The 21,315-nt window shown below is 43.5% G+C and overlaps 1 long non-coding RNA gene across 1 annotated transcript; it reads right to left on the bottom strand.

The window, feature by feature from the left end:
- Window positions 1–2,130: 2,130 nt before the first annotated feature.
- On the bottom strand, window positions 2,131–14,380 carry LOC126101127 (uncharacterized). Its single transcript, XR_007522270.1, has 2 exons — window positions 14,230–14,380; window positions 2,131–2,483 (listed from the first exon to the last, which is right to left on the bottom strand). It is a non-coding gene; the product is annotated as an uncharacterized LOC126101127 (long non-coding RNA).
- Between the last annotated feature and the right edge of the window lie 6,935 nt (window positions 14,381–21,315).

The following is a 21,315-nucleotide window of genomic DNA, read 5'->3' on the forward strand; positions in this document are numbered from 1 at the left end:
GGTAGTTGATTTACACCTTCTAGAGCACGTTGGGTGGCACGGGATACATGCGGACGTGTATTGTCCTGTTGGAACAGCAAGTTCCCTTGCCGGTCTAGGAATGGTAGAACGATGGGTTCGATGACGGTTTGGATGTACCGTGCACTATTCAGTGTCCCCTCGACGATCACCAGTGGTGTACGGCCAGTGTAGGAGATCGCTCCCCACACCATGATGCCGGGTGTTGGCCCTGTGTGCCTCGGTCGTATGCAGTCCTGATTGTGGCGCTCACCTGCACGGCGCCAAACACGCATACGACTATCATTGGCACCAAGGCAGAAGCGACTCTCATCGCTGAAGACGACACGTCTCCATTCGTCCCTCCATTCACGCCTGTCGCGACACCACTGGAGGCGGGTTGCACGATGTTGGGGCGTGAGCGGAAGACGGCCTAACGGTGTGCGGGACCGTAGCCCAGCTTCATGGAGACGGTTGCGAATGGTCCTCGCCGATACCCCAGGAGCAACAGTGTCCCTAATTTGCTGGGAAGTGGCGGTACGGTCCCCTACGGCACTGCGTAGGATCCTACGGTCTTGGCGTGCATCCGTGCGTCGCTGCGGTCCGGTCCCAGGTCGACGGGCACGTGCACCTTCCGCCGACCACTGGCGACAACATCGATGTACTGTGGAGACCTCACGCCCCACGTGTTGAGCAATTCGGCGGTACGTCCACCCGGCCTCCCGCATGCTCACTATACGCCCTCGCTCAAAGTCCGTCAACTGCACATACGGTTCACGTCCACGCTGTCGCGGCATGGTACCAGTGTTAAAGACTGCGATGGAGCTCCGTATGCCACGGCAAACTGGCTGACACTGACGGCGGCGGTGCACAAATGCTTCGCAGCTAGCGCCATTCGACGGCCAACACCGCGGTTCCTGGTGTGTCCGCTGTGCCGTGCGTGTGATCATTGCTTGTACAGCCCTCTCGCAGTGTCCGGAGCAAGTATGGTGGGTCTGACACACCGGTGTTAATGTGTTCTTTTTTCCATTTCCAGGAGTGTATTTCGCGTCTGTAGCACGTCATCTTCGTGCTGTAGCATTTCTAATGGCCAGTAGTGTAAATTTGGAGGCAGGGGCGCTCGCTAGGTCAGTTAGAGAGTGAAGGCACCCGTACACAAGTTGACCGGTCTACCGACACGCTCGCCGAGCCGATCAGGCCAGACCTACTCGCCTATGGTTGAGCGAAGGGCTCGTTGCCGGCTCTGTTTCGGGTGAGTCATTCCCACTGGCAAGTCCCTCCCTCCTTACCTCGACTGCTACCTGCCGGCCCACACTCCGCCAGTACTGGTAAGCAGCGTCTGCCACGCGCTTGGCAGTGTCCACAAACAGTTGGAGAAATCACAGCTATTGTTGGCGAGCGGTTCGGCCAACCGTTCGGGCTGTGATTGAATGCCTTAAAGTCGCCATGGAGGGATTTCTTATAGATCAGGCCTGTGGTCTGGGTTTAGAGTATTTGCTCTGGCTCTGCTTACATTTTGTACACAGCTGTGTTCCACCCTCCAAGGGAACTCTACAATTAGTACAGACAGGAATAGTATATCATTATCCATTTTGCTCAGACGAGCAGAAAAGTGTATTGCTGCTAAAGTTTTGCCTTAATTTGTTCATATTTCCGAACCAAGTTCGACAGATAATTCCTGAAATCATTTGGTCAGCCTGCACCATGTTGGCTGACCGAATGGGCCTCTCTCCATATCTATGACTTTCAGTGTCTAGAACACTCACTGGACTCCATACCAAGACCCCATATAGCAGCTCACAGCACAAACATTTTGAGGAATGTAGGGATCATCGACTGGCCTGCCCAGTCCCCTGATTTATTACCCATAGAACATGTCTGGGATACGATGGGAAAACGTGAAGATTCATTACCAGTCTCCAGCCAGCAATCGTCGTGTATTGACACAGCATCAGCTTCAGGCACAGCAGGAATCATTTAATACCCTTTATGTGATGACCATCCCCATAAATACTGAAAAATGTCAGACTGGTGCTGGATGTTGTAACGTTTACATTCCAGTCAGTGAATACTTAGGGATATGCGACGACAGCTAAACAGGCAAAACATTCAGTAAACAAACGAAGTCAGTAGTGCTTTTTGAGTACTAAAATTTATTTATTTTTTGTAGTGTTCTTTTATAGATTTGAAAAAAAGAGGAAAGGTCGCTCTTGATATAGAAACAGGAATAGTGTTAAAAGTCTGAAGTGTGGAATAAACTGAAAACTTTAAAATAAGCTAGATCTCTGTTTTTCTTGATGCTGCCAGCAATTCGCTCAGCCGCTATGGAAGTGCACGGATATTCCCCAGCGGTCTTGTAGCGCCTGGTCCCCAGATGCCTCGTCGCCCGCTACTGGCTGCACCGGCTCCTGGTTGCTGGCGACATCCCCGCCAGGGACCGCTGGTGGTGGCACGTCAGCAGACTGCTGCGGCATGGCGGCCACAGCCTGCAGACAAGGACGACAAGTAGCTATTGAAAAATATCACCACGTCTTGAGAAAAGCCAAAACACGATCATATGTCTACCTAGAAAAAGCGTTCGACAGTGCAAATGCTACAAGATGTTTGAGGTTTTCAGGACAATAGGTGTAAGCCAAAGGAAATGACGAGTAATACACACTATGTACAAGAAACGAAAGCATAAAATAATGATGGAAGACCAAGAAAGAAGCATCAGTTTGAAAGGGTTTAGACAGATGTGTACTCTTTCGCCCCTACCGTTCAATCTATACAGTCCGAGAGACAATGATCTACATCTACATACATACTCCGCAATCCACCATACGGTGCGTGGCGGAGGGTACCTCGTACCACAACCAGCATCTTCTCTCCCTGTTCCATTCCCAAACAGGACGAGGGAAAAATGACTGCCTATATGCCTCTGTACGAGCCCTAATCTCTCTTAACTTATCTTTGTGGTCTTTCCGCGAAATGTAAGTTGGCGGCAGTAAAATTGTACTGCAGTCAGCCCCAAATGCTGGTTCTCTAAATTTACTCAGTTGCGATTCACGAAAAGAACGCCCCCTTTCCTCCAGAGACTCCCACCCGAGTTCCTGAAGCATTTCCGTAACACTCGCGTGATGATCAAACCTACCAGTAACAAATCTAGCAGCCCGCCTCTGAATTGCTTGTATGTCCTCCCTCAATCCGACCTGGTAGGGATCGAAAACGCTCGAGCAGTTCTCAAAATAAATACTCGAAATAAAAGAAGGGTTGAGGAAAGGGATTAAGCTCCAAGATGAAAAGATATCAATGATAGGGTTCACTAATGATATTGGCATCCTCCGTGAAAGTGAGGAAAAGTTACAGGGCTTGTTGTGTGGAATGAACAATCTTCTGAGCACAGTGTATACGAGGGTTGCCCAAGTAGTGCACCGCATTTTTTGCTCAGCCGACAACAATGCTACAAATGCGAAACGTTACGTATGTATTATTTGAAGTCCCTTGAATGAGCGTGCCAAGTTTCCGTCACTTCCGACAGATAGCGTAGCTGCAGGACAGTTTCAAAATGATGTCTGCATGTGATGTATGTCACAAGCAATGTGCCGTCAATGAATTCATCACTGCAGAGAAAGAAACTATGGGGAATATTGACAAACGGTTTTGCATAGTCTATGGAGCACCTGTTGTCGTCAGAAGTACAGTTAGTCGCTGGGCACGGAGTGTGAGGTCATAAAAAAGGCGGAGTTCCATGATTTGCAGCGGTCAGGGAGACCATCCATGGCTGTCATACCTGACATGTTGCAGCTAGCTGATTCTGTCATGCGCGAGGAAAGACGCATTACTGCTCGGCAGTTGGCACTGCATATGTCGATCAGCAAACAAAGTGTTGATGCAATTATCCGGACTCTTGGATATTCAAAAGTGTGTGCAAGATGGGTCCAGCGGTACCTCGCGGTGGATCACAAATCGCACAGAAAAAACATTTGTTTTGATTTGTTGCATGCTGAGGGAGAGGCTTTCTTGTCCTGATTTGTGACAGGTGATGAAACCTGGGTTCGCTATTTTGAACCCGAAACAAAACGACAGATGGTTCAGATGGCCCTGAGTACTATGGGACTTAACATCTGAGGTCATAAGTCCCCTAGACTTAAACCTAACTAACCTAAGGACATCACAGACATCCATGCCCGAGGCAGGATTCGAACATGCGACTGTAGAAACAAAACGACAGTCGATGTAATGGCGCCATTCCCACTCTCGACAGCAGAAAAAAATACTAAGCATCTGGGACTTTGAAGGGGTGATTCTCATTGATGTGATGACAAAAGGCCGTACCATTAATTCAGAAGCATATGTCAACACATTAACGAAACTCAAGATGCGCTTCCAGCGACTTCGACGCCACAGCAATCCAGGAGATGTTTTCCTGCAACATGATAACGCTCGGCCCCACACAAGTCTGAGGTCTGCTGAACACATCGCAAAACAGGGATGGACAGTGTTACTCCATCCACCCTACAGCCCTGGCCTCTTGTTTGGACCATTAAAGGATGCCATTCTGGGAAAACATTTTGAGGACGATGAGGAGGTGATTCACACAGTGAAGCACTGGCTCCACCACCAGGACAAGGACTGGTAGCGAGAGGGCATACACGCCCTCGTTTCGTGCTGGAGGATTACATGGAAAAATAGGATGTGTAGATAAAGCACCATTCTTTCGTATGTGCAATTCTTATTATGTCCAATAAAGAAATGTTGAAGAAAAAATGCGGTGCATTACTTTCTGGGCAACCCTCATAGATTGAGATAAACCAAAGAGAGACGAAACTGAAGAGGGGTAGTAAAAATGAGATTTGAGATAAATTTAATATTGGGGTAGTAAAAATGAGATTTTGGATAAACTTAATATCAAAACTGGCGAGCGCGAAGCAGATGAAGTGAAGAAATTCTTCTACCTTTGAAGCGAAATAATTTATGACAGACGTTACAAGGAAGATATAAAAAGCAAAAGAGCACAGACAGAGGAGGCATTTCTGACTAAAAGAAGTCGGCTAGAGAAAAAACGGTCTTAATTACAGGAGGAAGTTCCTGAGGGTATATGTCTGGAGCACAGAATTGTATGGAAGTGGATTATGGACTGTGGGAAAACCAGAAAAGAACAGAACTGAAGCGTTTGAGATGTGATGCTTCAGAAATATGTTGAAAATTTGTAGGACTGATAGGATAAGAAATGGGGAGGTTCTCTGCAGACTCGTTGAAGAGTGGAACAACTGGAAATCATTACCAAGAAGAAGAGACAGAACGATTAGACATAGGATATCAGGATATATAGAGGCTAAAAACTGTAGGGAAAGATGAATGAATAACTGAAAACGTTGTGTGCAGGGGGGGGGGGGGCGGAAGGTAATCTGTGTACATGCCACTTCCCCGTTCTGCTGTTCCAATCGAGTATGGTTCGCGGGAAGAACGATGGCTGATAAGCCTTCATATGGTTTCCAATCTCTCTGATTTTAAATTAACGGCCTTTTAGCGAGATATACGTAGGAGGAAGCAAGATATCGGTTGGCTCTTCTAGTAACGTACACTATCGGAATTTTAACAGTAGACCATAACCTATTGCAGAATGCCTCTCTTGGAGCGTGTGCTACTGGAGTTGACTAAGCATCTCCCAGACGCTTTCACGCTTTGTAAATGAACCTGTAACGAAACGTGCTGCTCTATTTCCTATTTCTGTGTGTGGTTCCCAGACTTACGAGCAACATCCAGTTATTGGTTGAACGAGGGTTTTGTAAGCGCCTCGTTTGAGGGTGGATTACATTGCCTGACATTCTTCGAATGAATCTCGGTCTACCATATGCTTTCCCCGCGACTAGTTTTATGTGATCGTTCCTCTTCAAATTGCTCCGTACGCATACTCCTAGATATTTTACGGAGATAGCAGCTTCCAGTGATTGTTCTGCAGTTGTGTATCGCACAATACTGGGTCTCTCCGTCTGCATATACGCAATACGTTACATTTGTTTATGCTGAGGGTCAATTTGCGAATCCCTGCACCAAGTATTGATCCTCTGTAGGTCTTCCTGTATTTCACTATAATTTTCTACCGTTGCAACTTTTTTGTATACAACAGTATAACCTGCGAAAAGCCTCACGGAACTTCCGGCGTTATCTGCTAGGTCATTCACATACAGGTTGCTTCAGAAATGATGGTCAATAATTCGCACATGGAAAGAACAGGCCAAAAGTAGCTAAAAATCTCCAATAAACATGGGTCCACAAACAAATCGTTGTTGAGATACAGCGCATTTTCTGTTGCCCTTCATCAGTGTCTAGGAACAAGTGGCATCCGAAAACGTTAAAGTACGTGTTCGAAATGTTGTCCATGCGTCTGAATGCAACTCGTCTCTGAAATGAGTTGTGAATCCTCTCAGCAGTCCAGAGGAACTCTGTAAATGCTGGATGGCTGCTTCAATCTGCAAGCGTAATTCCTCAAGAGAGTTGACCGCGGTAGCGTAAACCAGTCTTTTGACATGACTCCACACACAGAAATCTAGGGATTTAAATCCGGAGACCTTGGAGACCATGGCACAGACCCTCCACTATCTACCCAACGTTGATCATAAGTCCAAGCTAGAAGCCGGCGCACTCGTAAACGAAAATGTGCTGGAGCACCATCATACATGAACCACACGTTGAGGCGTTGGTTCAGAGGGACATCATCACGTACATCTGGAAGTCCGCAGGAATCGCATGTACTGCTGTTCGGTTTCTGTCGTAGGAAGTGTGGTGCAGTTACGCCGTCTCCGAGCAGTCCTGTCCAGACCTTAAATGAATAACACTGCTGATGTCGTGTTGCACTAGGATTGACGTCAGCCCAAATTTGACAGTTATAGTAGTTAAAATAACGTCACGGGTAAATCCAGCCTCATTCTTGAACAGAATACTGCTTACAAACGGGGGATTCAGGGTACACCTATTCGCAGAAATTCTCTCTAGGGGGCAGGTCTGCATAGTTGAGGGCTTGCAATCACTGAAAATATGGACTGAGTACTTGCCGATGTAAAATCCGCCACACACCCTTGGGGCGTCCTTGTTAAAGTACCCGGATGTTGATGTGTTGATGTACGTACAATGCGTAACACCCTGTCCTATGGATCTGGGCAGGTCGAACTTCTCGTACGTGGTGTGCGGAGCTCTCTTTTTTCCTCTAAGGCGCTGATGTAACCGGCTAAATGTACGCCTGTTGGGCCACCTGCTGAGACCACAAGCTTCTTCATACACTCGTGCAGCCTCAAGGGCACTGCCATTCGCTTTGCCGCACATGAAGTGCATCTCGGCGTACTCTTTATTGGTGTTACCTCCGTCCATGCTACCTTCACATTCGTAACTGATTGTGAGGCCAGTACGGCACAGTGCACGGAAGGGGAAAGGGAAGTAGTATCGCACGCGTAAAAAAAAAAAAAAGGTCGTTCCCAGACCTTGACATAACAAGGTAAATACCACGGTATCCAGGTGCGTTTCCAGTTAGTTTTTTTTTTTTTTTTGGTCATCAGTCTACTGACTGGTTTGATGCGGCCCGCCACGAATTCCTTTCCTATGCTAACCTCTTCATCTCAGAGTAGCACTTGCAACCTACGTCCTCAATTATTTGCTTGACGTATTTCAATATCTGTCTTCCTCTACAGTTTTTGCCCTCTACAGCTCCCTCTAGTACCATGCAAGTCATTCCCTCATGTCTTAGAAGATGTCCTATCATCCTGTCCCTTCTCCTTATCAGTGTTTTCCACATATTCCTTTCCTCTCCGATTCTGCGTAGAACCTCCTCATTCCTTACCTTATCAGTCCACCTAATTTTCAACATTCGTCTGTAGCAACACATCTCAAATGCTTCGATTCTCTTCTGTTCCGGTTTTCCCACAGTCCATGTTTCACTACCATACAATGCTGTACTCCAGACGTACATCCTCAGAAATTTCTTCCTCAAGGCCGGTATTTGATATTAGTAGACTTCTCTTGGCCAGAAATGTTTTTTTTTTTTGCCATAGCGAGTCTGCTTTTGATGTCCTCCTTGCTCCGTCCGTCATTGGTTATTTTACTGCCTAGGTAGCAGAATTCCTTAACTTCATTGCCTTCTTGACCATCAATCCTGATGTTAAGTTTCTCGCTGTTCTCATTTCTACTACTTCTCATTACCTTCGTCTTTCTCAGATTTACTCTCAAACCATACTGTGTACTCATTAGACTGTTCATTCCGTTCAGCAGATCATTTAATTCTTCTTCTCTTTCACTCAGGATAGCAATGTCATCAGCGAATTGTATCATTGATATCCTTTCACCTTGTATTTTAATTCCACTCCTGGACCTTTCTTTTATTTCCATCATTGCTTCCTCGATGTACAGATTGAAGAGTAGGGGCGAAAGGCTACAGCCTTGTCTTACACCCTTCTTAATACGAGCACTTCGTTCTTGATCGTTCACTCTTATTATTCCCTCTTGGTTGTTGTACATATTGTATATGACCCGTCTCTCCCTATAGCTTACCCCTACTTTTTTCAGAATCTCGAACAGCTTGCACCATTTTATATTGTCTAACGCTTTTTCCAGGTCGACAAACCCTATGAAAGTGTCTTGATTTTTCTTTAGCCTTGCTTCCATTATTAGCCGTAATGTCAGAATTGCCTCTCTCGTCCCTTTACTTTTCCTAAAGCCAAACTGATCGTCACCTAGCGCATTCTCAATTTTCATTTCCATTCTTCTGTGTATTATTCTTGTAAGCAGCTTCGATGCATGAGCTGTTAAGCTGATTGTGCGATAATTCTCGCACTTGTCAGCTCTTGCCATCTTCGGAATTGTGTGGATGATGCTTTTCCGAAAGTCAGATGGTATATCGCCAGACTCATATATTCTACACACCCACGTGAATAGTCGTTTTGTTGCCACTTCCCCCAGTGATTTTAGAAATTCTGATGGAATGTTATCTATCCCTTCTGCCTTATTTGACCGTAAGTCCTCCAAAGCTCTTTTAAATTCCGATTCTAATACTGGATCCCCTATCTCTTCTAAATCGACTCCTGTTTCTTCTTCTATCACATCAGACAAATCTTAACCCTAATAGAGGCTTTCAATGGATTCTTTCCACCTATCTGCTCTCTCCTCTGCATTTAGCAGTGGAATTCCCGTTACACTCTTAATGTTACCACCGTTGGTTTTAATGTCACCAAAGGGTGTTTTGACTTTCCTGTATGCTGAGTCTGTCTTTCCGACAATCATATCTTTGTCGATGTCTTCACATTTTTCCTGCAGCCATTTCGTCTTAGCTTCCCTGCACTTCCTATTTATTTCATTCCTCAGCGACTTGTATTTCTGTATGCTGATTTTCCCGGAACATGTTTGTACTTCCTCCTTTCATCAATCAACTGAAGTATTTCTTCTATTACCCATGGTTTCTTCGCAGCTACCTTCTTTGTACCTATGTTTTCCTTCCCAACTTCTGTGATGGTCCTTTTTAGAGATGTCCATTCCTCTTCAACTGTACTGCCTACTGCGCTATTCCTTATTGCTGTATCTATAGCGTTAGAGAACTTCAAACGTATCTCGTCATTCCTTAGTACTTCCGTATTCAGCTTCTTTGCGTATTGATTGTTCCTGATTTCAGTTGGTTACTATCGCGAATTAATGCGATAACTCGGCAACGGTTGATCTGCAAATCCATGGTTATTGGCGCTTTTTACCTACTTTTCGTCTGTACTTTCCCTGTATGAATTATTGACCATCACTTCTGAAACAACCTGTATATTGTGAAAATTAATGGTTCTACAACATTACCTTGCTGCGCGCCAGAAGTTACTTTTACGTCTGCAGACTTCTATCCGTTGAAGAGTGACATGCTGTGTTTTGTTTGCTAGAAACTCTTCGATCCTATCACGCATTTAGCTTGACATAGCGTAAGCTCGTGTTTTGTTAATTTGGAGACAGTGCAGAAATGTATCGAACAGTTTACGGAAGTCAAGGAACACGGGACCTACCTGAGCGCATATATCTATATATTTCTGGATCTCATTTTGCTATAAAGCAGGGACGGCCACGATGGAGTTCCTATACAGTGAGGTCTGCACCCAACAGAGATAGCTTAGACACTGGAAATCAGAGTTAGGAGCTGGGTGCCATTACCACCACCACCACCATCCACCATGGCGGCTGCATGGATAGCAATAGAAGCGGAATGATCGAGGGGTAACGGCCAGCTTATAAAGGATACTGACAGATGTCAAGCAGCAGTCATCAGGGACCACCTGAAGACAGCAACAAATATGTTTGCCAAAAGTTCACGAGTGCAGCGTCTCGGCTTGGTTCGGTCCTTCTCGGAAGTACTCGGAACAGCGCGTCATTTTGTTTAGTATTGCGGTTAGGCCTGTGTTTGAACACGGCTCGAACTGTTCGAGCAGTTTTCGTTCGTGAAATCTCGGATTCTGTTCAATATTTTGATCGATCAACGATCTGGTCATTTTCGTTGGTAATATCACAACGACCTGTCTTAGCGTTTTTAATGAACTATGGATTTTAATAATAAAAATAACTTTGAAAGACGGACTGAAATATCTTCTAGAGTACAGGTCATGCGTAACAACAGCAACTAGTAAATAAATAAAAGATTTCAATCATGATTCTGTCCAGTTCTCCAGCTTTTGCTCGTACTGCACTATTTCCAAGACGGGCCTTGTCGCTGTAATTCATTCTCGCAATATGAATTGCAATCATTTTGTTACGATGTATTTTGTTAGTTTCGTATCTAGCTCTTGATTAATTTCTTTGTTGTTTCATCCTTAATGTTGCCGTCTGGTTTTCAAACTCATTATATGTGGTAACGTTTATATCTCTTACTCTAACATGTGAACAGGTATCGATCTGTTCATTTGCGGCTTACCTGGTAAATCAGTACCGCCTCTCATAAACGAATAAAATATTATACTGTGGTCAGTCAAGCAACTTTTTTGGAGAACAAAATTGTCGTCTTTGCCTATTACCTTTACCTAAAAATCAGCATAAACGGTTATGCTAATATATCCATACATACCAGTACTGCATGAGAATTCGTAAATTTGTTCAGACACAATATGAGTTTGTGAAATGGTAGGATTTATTGCTGTTCTCGCCAGTATTTCACAAAATTGTGAAATTTAAAACAATGCCTTAGCTTATTGTTGTGGCTTGTTTCTTACATATACTTTGAACTCGGATACTTTGCTTGTATATTTGTATGTATACTTTGTACTTAAGTCTATTTTGCACGATTATTCGAACAAACTCGATATTGTGTCGAACGCTGCGGCATATCGGGAAATCTCGAGCAGTTCGAAGGCGAGTATCGTCTGCGCAGTCCTAACTGCGGTGCGGCATTTTTCGGTCGGCACAACTCTCTTCAGTTCGGTAGAAGATTAGATTAGATTAGATTTACTTTCATTCCAATTGATCCGCAGTAAGGAGGCCCTCCAGGATGTAGAACATGTCAGAAAAACAATAATACATGACAAATACTTACAACTGAAATAAATAAGCTAATGTACCTTCCATAGGTCCAAAGTGGAAGGATCGTAATTTTTTTAATGAAAACTGTATGAAAGGATCATTTTACAAAACTCCTTTACTAAGATCGCATTAATGCACTGAATTTAAAATTAAAAACGTTTTTTTATTTATAAGGTAATAAACATATAATAGAATTACTACAATACTTATTTACAATGAACACATTACTGTACTGAAATGGTGCAGAGGTCAGATTGTACTTTATATATATATATATATATATATATATATATATATATATATATATATATATATATATATATATATATATATGCATTCAATGGAGTCATCAATGGAGTAGAAGGAGTTGACCACCAATAAATCCTTTTGGCTTCCCTTAAACTGAATTTCATTGGTTGTTAAGCTTTTCATGGCTCTGACAAATTACTGAAAATGTGTTTTCCTGAATAATGCATACCTTTTTGTACAAGAGTAAGTGATTTTAAATCCTTGCGAAGATTGTTCTTATTTCTAGTATTGATTCCATGAAGTGAGCTGTTGGTTTGAAAAAGTGATATATTTTTAATGACAAATTTCATTAAGGGATAAACATATTAGGTAGCAGTAGTTAGTATCCCCAGTTCCATAAGCAGGCCTCTGCAGGATGTTCTTAAGTTCACACCACACGTTTTTGTGCCCGGAAAACTTTCGCTTGACTTGATGAATTACCCATAAAAATAATCCCATATGACAATATGGAGAGAAAGTGAGCTTAGTATGCCAGCTTTTTAATTTTAATACCCCCTATGTCTGACAGAATTCGCATTGCAAGTAGAGATTTGTTTAGACGTGTCAGCAGATCTGTGGTGTGCTCCTCCCAGTTGTGTTTATTATCAAGCTGTAATCCCAAGAATTTAACGCTGTCCACTTCTTCCATCTGCTTGTCATCATACGTTAGGCATATACTCATGGGATACCCCTTATAAGTTCTGAACTGCCTGAATTGTGTTTTTTTCAAAGTTTAGTGACAAAGAATTGACTAGGTACCAGTGATTAATGTCTACAAATATTTTATTATCCGATATTTCTAAGACTACACTTGATTTGCTATTTATTCCAATGTTTGTATTATTGGCAAACAAACTTGGCATCTGGTAATGTTACTGATGAAAGGTCATTGACATACACAAGAAAAAGTAAGGGCCCTAAGATGGAACCTTGAAGGACCCCACATGTAATTAGTTCTCAGTTGGATGATGTCTGATAGCTTAATCCATGTCTCTTTCTCAATAACAACCTTTGCTTCTGCCAGAGATATAAGGTCTGAACCATTCTGCAGCATTTCCTGTTACACCATAATATTCTAATGTACTTAAAAGGATATTGTGATTTACACAGTCAAATGCCTTTGACAGATCACAAAATATACCAGTTTCCTGCAGTCCTAGTGTCAGCACTGTTTACCCTTCCCTAGTTGTCCATGGTATGAAGGACTTTACAGGCCTAATGGCTGCTCTTACAAGAGGAGACAGTGTAGCGATCTATCGTCACAAGCGTTTAAAAATGAATGGGAATGACAGAAGAGAGACATGAGAATTCTCAGTGTACATCATGCAGTCGCATAAGCGGCGGGTATTGCGAATTTGCTATGAAACGACATCACAATACCATGCAGAAAGAATTAAAGATTTAATTGACAGTGAAAGAGTACAAAATTAGAACGGTAGACAGACAGGATTCATTGTTATGTACATGTAGAAGCACTTTCTGCTAAATTTGGAGTTACGGAACACGTGGAGAAATTAATGGTACGAATAGTAAAGTTTCTTAAGTCGCACGCGTTATTCTATTCTCAGTTGCAAGTTTTCAAGGGAGCTGAACGAAGAGTATGGATACTTTGTATGTTACTGCAAAATACTTGATTTAGTCAAGGGGCATGCCTGGAACAATTTTTGGATTTAAAACTCGCTATTATTAAATTTATGAAGGGAAAATAAGAACAGGAAAGAAAATTAGATCTGGAATGGATTGCAGACCTCACGTTTTAAGTGGACTGCACTCTGCCCATGGTAAGATACTGCAAGATAAGAAACAACTACTTTCTGATCTGACGAGAAAGCATCTAAAACGAAAATCGCGCTGTAGAAGGGAGATATTCTGACGAACACAGCCCAATTCCCGAACACAATTCAGTTCACTAAACTCACTGTAGTTAAGGAAAACGCGATGTTTGAAGAATTCGTTGTGACCCTGAAACAATTACAAGGACAGTTTCCTAAACGTTTTGAGGACATTGCCAGCTGTTTAGGCTGAGTAGACCACTGATCAAAAATAAAAAACTTGTTAACAATATATGTGTTGGAATTTAATGTAGAAGTACGACATTACTTTTCGATCCCACAGATATTTCATTACTTACAACTGTATTAGCTCCAAAAACATGAGGTTAATGTTAATATGTCTGCCTAGTCATTAAGATGTAATATGAACACCAAGCGTCGCAATAAACTTTCATCTTGTACGTCTGCGGTTACTTTTACATCTGTCGACGACTCTCCATCCAAGGTGACATACTCTGTCTTCCCAGTCAAGAAATCTTCTTTCCAGTCACCCGTTTCATTTGATACCTCATATGGCCATACTTTGGTTGATAGGTGTTGATGTTGTTCTGAGCCAGTTGCACTTGTCTATGTGAATGAAAGAACGAAGCGTAGTCGAACTTACCGCTAGAACTAGGCAGAGGAGCAGGAGACACTTGGTGCAGGCTGTCATGACGACTGATGGAGCTCTGATGTCTCCCTGGCCCTTATAAAGGATTTGCTGCGTGCTCCTCGAAGCGGAAGAGAGCCGAAATGTCGCGTGAGGCTTGCTCTTACAGCTGTCTGCGTCAACCAAAAACACATTTTGTAAGGTGCCGAAAAGGGCTACTGCACAAAAGCACCGACTGTGACATACAATGGCCATTGTGTTACGTCTACAGATCGTACAAATAGGTTTCGTGTGGTGGCATATGGCATTCTGTGAACTACTTAGCCGAATATTTCTTTGTTTATGTTAAATTCTTGTTTTGTTACCGAAAAATACTATTACAGTTGCGTTATTAACTTGAATGTTCTTGGTTTGCTGTCAGATAGGTCCAGTGTGTTCATCATTATCACGGTACAGAATGATATTGAAACCATAATCAGACGAGAAAATATTTTACGTTTAGGGGACCGGATAGTAATGTATTTTTACATTAAATTCAAACAAATAAATTGTCTTCGTATTTAATCCATGACGTAAGCAGCCTCGTTACCAACAACCTTACGCCATTAGTATGGAAATTTTCAATGCCAGATCGATAAAAATCAAGTAGTTTTTGAACAAAATATCTGGAGATGGCGTTTAGTACATAATCCTCATTTTCACATTTTTTGCTACTTATAAAATGTTGTACCCTTCGGAAAAAATGGAAAACCGAAGGCGCAGTATCGGGCGAATATGGTTGGTGAGGTCATACGTCCAACTTCAATGTAATAATTTTTTTTTTCGGCGTTCGTCTTCCGCAGTGCGGTACTACGTTGTAGTGTTGCAGAATAACGATTTTTCCGTTGACAATCGCTGGTCAATTTTCAGTTAAAGCTATGTTTACTAAATCCAGTCATTCATAGTAAAGGTCTGCATTTACCGTTTGTCCAGGTTTCAGCAGCCCAAAATGAACGAACCCGAGAATACTCCACTAAACATACAAAAGCGCATTTTGGGATGTAAACATAGCTTAGCTGTGCTTCGTGACGATTCATTCGGAGAGAGACAGTACCTGTTGCGTTTTGGATTACCACAGAGGATTCATTTTTCATGTGGAGTGAAGTGATCAAGCGATCAAAAAACGCTTCTGTATTGCAATGAGTTGCATGTGGTGGATCGGTTAGCTTTGTTTGTCTTTATCGATCTGCTGCGAATATTCTTGCATGGTCGAAAGTGTTTTCAAGTTCTTCCATTGTCTGACACGGATTTGCTTCCATTTCCACCCTCAATATGTCACTCTCTAACAATTGTTGGACTTCCTGATTGATAAGAGTCGGAAAGATCAGATTTACCGGATTTAAACTTAGAAAAGCCATTCAGGCATTTAAGAACGCCTAACATCGCAGTTGTTTTTAGTAGCAACTGTTGCGTTACTACCCTTGAGAAACTTATAAAGTATACTACAGCGGATATGTACCTCTTCTGGTATTCGGCTGGCCGTTTCACCATAAACTGAAAAAAATGAGATTTGATTATTTACGAGTATTCAAGTCATTCTAACCTTAAAATGTTTCTAGCAGGACTTTGAAGTACATATTGAGCTGATAAATGGTAAACGAATATTGGCAGAAACGACATTACTCATGATAAATGCAGGCCCGTGCATTCCAAGGAAGTTAAGGAAGGACGTATACGAACCGTCGCTCTTTTCATTGGTGCTGGTTGCTGGAGTAAATAGTATATCATGAATCATGAAGAGAAAATCGGAAAAAGGAGCCCATATTTGTTTAGAAATTGCCAGTAGCTCCCCACCCCCCTCCATTCCCTCCGACACCACAGTTCTTTAAGTAATTGAAGATTTATGCTCCGTTTTAAGAACAGCTAGTTTTTCAGACATCGCATTGTTTTCGACGTCGTGTCTGCTGAATTATGCGTCGCGAAATGACGTAATTTTGCACATTCCTTCAGTGGTATATGTGAATAGCATTTTAAATTTATAAATTCTATCAATAATTATATGAAATACTGAAAATCATTTTTTTTTTGCTTCTGAGAGCCGTTAAATAGGCAACCTCCAACTGGAATTGGGTGGCCGGTTGAATATTTTAGCCGTTTGGTGCTGTGTATGCGAAGCGCAAGTGTAGAAGCATGAGAATTTATCTACAAGACTACTCTCCAATTTACACTGAAGTGCCTAGTGAAGGGTTTATCGAACCATCTTCAGACTATTTCTCTTCCGTTACACTCCCGAACACCGCGTGGGAAAAACAAACTCATACTATTTCCGTGCGAGCTTCGATCTCTCTCACTTTATTACGATGATCGTTTCTCCCTACGTAGGTAAGCGTCAACAAAACATTTTCATATTCGGAGGAGAAAGTTGGTGTTTGAAATTTCGGAAAAAGATCTCGTCAACGTAAAACGTCTTCTTTGTCGTCGTGATAAACACTCCAACTCGTGTTAATATCCTTGACACTCTCTACCCTATTTCAACTTTTTCGATGATCTTATCTCATAAGGATTCCGTACCGCGCAACAATACTCCTGAAGAAGACCGCAAGGATAGGATAAACGCCAATGGTGGAGGAGTATTTATAGCAGTAAAGAATTCAATAATATCCAGTGAAGTTATTAGCGAATGCGAATGTGAAATAATCTGGGTTAAGCTAAGTGTCAAAGGTGGGTCAGATATGATAGTCGGATGCTTCTATAGACCACCTGCATCAGCAACCGTAGTAGTTGAGCGCCTCAGAGAGAACCTGCAGAACGTCGTGAAGAAGTTTCGTGATCATACTATTGTAATAGGGGGAGACTTCAATCTACCAGGTATAGAATGGGATAGTCACACAATCAGAACTGGAGCCAGGGACAGAGACTCTTGTGACATTATCCTGACTGCCTTGTCCGAGAATTACTTCGAGCAGATAGTTAGAGAACCAACTCGTGAAGCTAACGTTTTAGACCTCATAGCAACAAATAGACCGGAACTTTTCGACTCCGTGAATGTAGAAGAGGGTATCAGTGATCATAAGTTAGTGGTTGCATCAATGACTACAAGTGTAATAAGAAATGCCAAGAAAGGAAGGAAAATATATTTGCTTAACAAGAGTGATAGGGCACAAATCGCAGAATATCTGAGTGACCACCATCAAACGTTCATTTCTGAGGAAGAGGATGTGGAACAAAAATGGAAAAAATTCAGAAACATCGTCCAGTACGCCTTAGATAAGTTCGTACCGACTAAGGTCCAAAGCGAGGGGAAAGATCCACCGTGGTATAACAATCATGTACGAAAGGTACTACGGAAACAAAGAAAGCTTCATCATAGGTTTAAGAGTAGTCGAATCATAGCTGATAAGGAAAAGCTGAACGAAGCGAAAAAGAGCGTAAAGAGAGCAATGAGAGAAGCATTCAACGAATTCGAACATAAAACATTGGCAAACAATCTAAACAAGAACCCTAAAAAGTTTTGGTCATATGTAAAATCGGTAAGCGGATCTAAATCCCCTATTCAGTCACTCGTTGACCACGATGGCACCGAAACAGAGGACGACCGAAGAAAGGCAGAAATACTGAATTCAGTGTTCCGAAACTGTTTCACTGCGGAAAATCGTAACACGGTCCCTGACTTCAGCCGTCGCACGGACGCCAAAATGGAAAATATTGAAATAAACGATATCGGAATTGAAAAACAACTGCTATCACTTAGTAGCGGAAAAGCATCCGGACCAGACGAGATACCCTTAAGATTCTACAGTGATTATGCTAAAGAACTTGCCCCCTTTCTATCAGCAATTTATCGTAGATCGCTGGAAGAACGTAAAGTACCTAGCGACTGGAAGAAAGCGCAGGTCGTTCCCATTTTCAAGAAGGGTCATAAATCAGATGCGAATAATTATAGGCCTATTTCGCTTACGTCAATCTGTTGTAGAATAATGGAACATGTTTTGTGTTCTCGTATTATGACGTTCTTAGATAATACAAATCTCCTTCATCATAACCAACATGGATTCCGCAAACAGAGATCATGTGAAACTCAGCTCGCCCTATTTGCCCAAGAAATTCACAGTGCCGTAGACACTGGCGAGCAGATTGATGCCGTATTCCTGGACTTCAGGAAGGCATTTGATACGGTTCCGCACTTACGTTTAATGAAAAAAATACGAGCTTACGGAATATCGGACCAGGTTTGTGATTGGATTCAGGATTTCCTAGAAGAAAGAACACAACATGTCATTCTTAACGGTTCAAAATCTGCAGATGTAGAGGTAATTTCGGGAGTACCGCAAGGAAGCGTGATAGGACCTTTATTGTTTACAATATACATAAATGACTTAGTTGACAACATCGGTAGCTCCGTGAGGCTATTTGCAGATGACACGGTTGTCTACAAGAAAGTAGCAACATCAGAAGACTCGTACGTACTCCAGGAAGACCTGCAGAGGATTAATGCATGGTGCGACAGCTGGCAGCTTTCCCTAAACGTAGATAAATGTAATATAATGCGCATACATAGGGGCAGAAATCCATTCCAGTACGATTATACCATAGGTGGTAAATCATTGGAAGCGGTAACGACCGTAAAATACTTAGGAGTTACTATCCGGAGCGATCTGAAGTGGAATGATCACATAAAACAAATAGTGGGAAAAGCAGGCGCCAGGTTGAGATTCATAGGAAGAATTCTAAGAAAATGTGACTCATCGACGAAAGAAGTAGCTTACAAAACGCTTGTTCGTCCGATTCTTGAGTATTGCTCATCGGTATGGGACCCTTACCAGGTTGGATTAATAGAAGAGATAGACATGATCCAGCGAAAAGCAGCGCGATTCGTCATGGGGACATTTAGTCAGCGCGAGAGCGTTACGGAGATGCTGAACAAGCTCCAGTGGCGGACACTTCAAGAAAGGCGTTACGCAATACGGAGAGGTTTATTATCGAAATTACGAGAGAGCACATTCCGGGAAGAGATGGGCAACATATTACTACCGCCCACATATATCTCGCGTAATGATCACAACGAAAAGATCCGAGAAATTAGAGCAAATACGGAGACTTACAAGCAGTCGTTCTTCCCACGCACAATTCGTGAATGGAACAGGGAAGGGGGGATCAGATAGTGGTACAATAAGTACCCTCCGCCACACACCGTAAGGTGGCTCGCGGAGTATAGATGTAGATGTAGATGTAGATGTTTTTGTATATGTATGCAACTGTATATGTATGGTGAAGCTGTTTAGTATACCTGTCGCATTTCTAAGTGTCCCGCCAACAAAACGCAGTTTTTGCTTCACCTTTTCCACAAAATTTTTTGTATGGTCGTTCCAGTTTAAATTATTCGTAATTGCAATCATCAGGTATTTAGATGAACTGATAGCCTTTAGATTTGTGCGATTTACCGTGTGACCCAAATTCAAGGGATTCCTTATACTACTCATGTAGACGATCTCACAGGTTTCATTATTTATGGTCAATTCTCTTTTTTCGGAATCTAGAAGTATCTTGTCAAAATCATTGCGTAATTGGTTTTGATCTTTTCATGATTTCACTATGCAATAAATGACAACCTCATCTGTAAACAATCTGAGAGGGCTGCCCAGACTGTCTCCTAAACAGTTTATATACACTCCTGGAAATGGAAAAAAGAACACATTGACACCGGTGTGTCAGACCCACCATACTTGCGCCGGACACTGCGAGAGGGCTGTACAAGCAATGATCACACGCACGGCACAGCGGACACACCAGGAACCGCGGTGTTGGCCGTCGAATGGCGCTAGCTGCGCAGCATTTGTGCACCGCCGCCGTCAGTGTCAGCCAGTTTGCCGTGGCATACGGAGCTCCATCGCAGTCTTTAACACTGGTAGCATGCCGCGACGGCGTGGACGTGAACCGTATGTGCAGTTGACGGACTTTGAGCGAGGGCGTATAGTGGGCATGCGGGAGGCCGGGTGGACGTACCGCAGAATTGCTCAACACGTGGGGCGTGAGGTCTCCACAGTACATCGATGTTGTCGCCAGTGGTCGGCGGAAGGTGCACGTGCCCGTCGACCTGGGACCGGACCGCAGCGACGCACGGATGCACGCCAAGACCGTAGGATCCTACGCAGTGCCGTAGGGGACCGCACCGCCACTTCCCAGCAAATTAGGGACACTGTTACTCCTGGGGTATCGGCGAGGACCATTCGCAACCGTCTCCATGAAGCTGGGCTACGGTCCCGCACACCGTTAGGCCGTCTTCCGCTCACGCCCCAACATCGTGCAGCCCGCCTCCAGTGGTGTCGCGACAGGCGTGAATGGAGGGACGAATGGAGACGTGTCGTCTTCAGCGATGAGAGTCGCTTCTGCCTTGGTGCCAATGATGGTCGTATGCGTGTTTGGCGCCGTGCAGGTGAGCGCCACAATCAGGACTGCATACGACCGAGGCACACAGGGCCAACACCCGGCATCATGGTGTGGGGAGCGATCTCCTACACTGGCCGTACACCACTGGTGATCGTCGAGGGGACACTGAATAGTGCACGGTACATCCAAACCGTCATCGAACCCATCGTTCTACCATTCCTAGACCGGCAAGGGAACTTGCTGTTCCAACAGGACAATGCACGTCCGCATGTATCCCGTGCCACCCAACGTGCTCTAGAAGGTGTAAGTCAACTACCCTGGCCAGCAAGATCTCCGGATCTGTCCCCCATTGAGCATGTTTGGGACTGGATGAAGCGTCGTCTCACGCGGTCTGCACGTCCAGCACGAACGCTGGTCCAACTGAGGCGCCAGGTGGAAATGGCATGGCAAGCCGTTCCACAGGACTACATCCAGCATCTCTACGATGGTCTCCATGGGAGAATAGCAGCCTGCATTGCTGCGAAAGGTGGATATACACTGTACTAGTGCCGACATTGTGCATGCTCTGTTGCCTGTGTCTATGTGCCTGTGGTTCTGTCAGTGTGATCATGTGATGTATCTGACCCCAGGAATGTGTCAATAAAGTTTCCCCTTCCTGGGACAATGAATTCACGGTGTTCTTATTTCAATTTCCAGGAGTGTAGATTAAGAACGGAAGAAGGTCTCCGACATTTA

The sequence above is a fragment of the Schistocerca cancellata genome, chromosome 9 (assembly GCF_023864275.1).
Source record: "Schistocerca cancellata isolate TAMUIC-IGC-003103 chromosome 9, iqSchCanc2.1, whole genome shotgun sequence".
Taxonomy (NCBI): domain Eukaryota; kingdom Metazoa; phylum Arthropoda; class Insecta; order Orthoptera; family Acrididae; genus Schistocerca; species Schistocerca cancellata.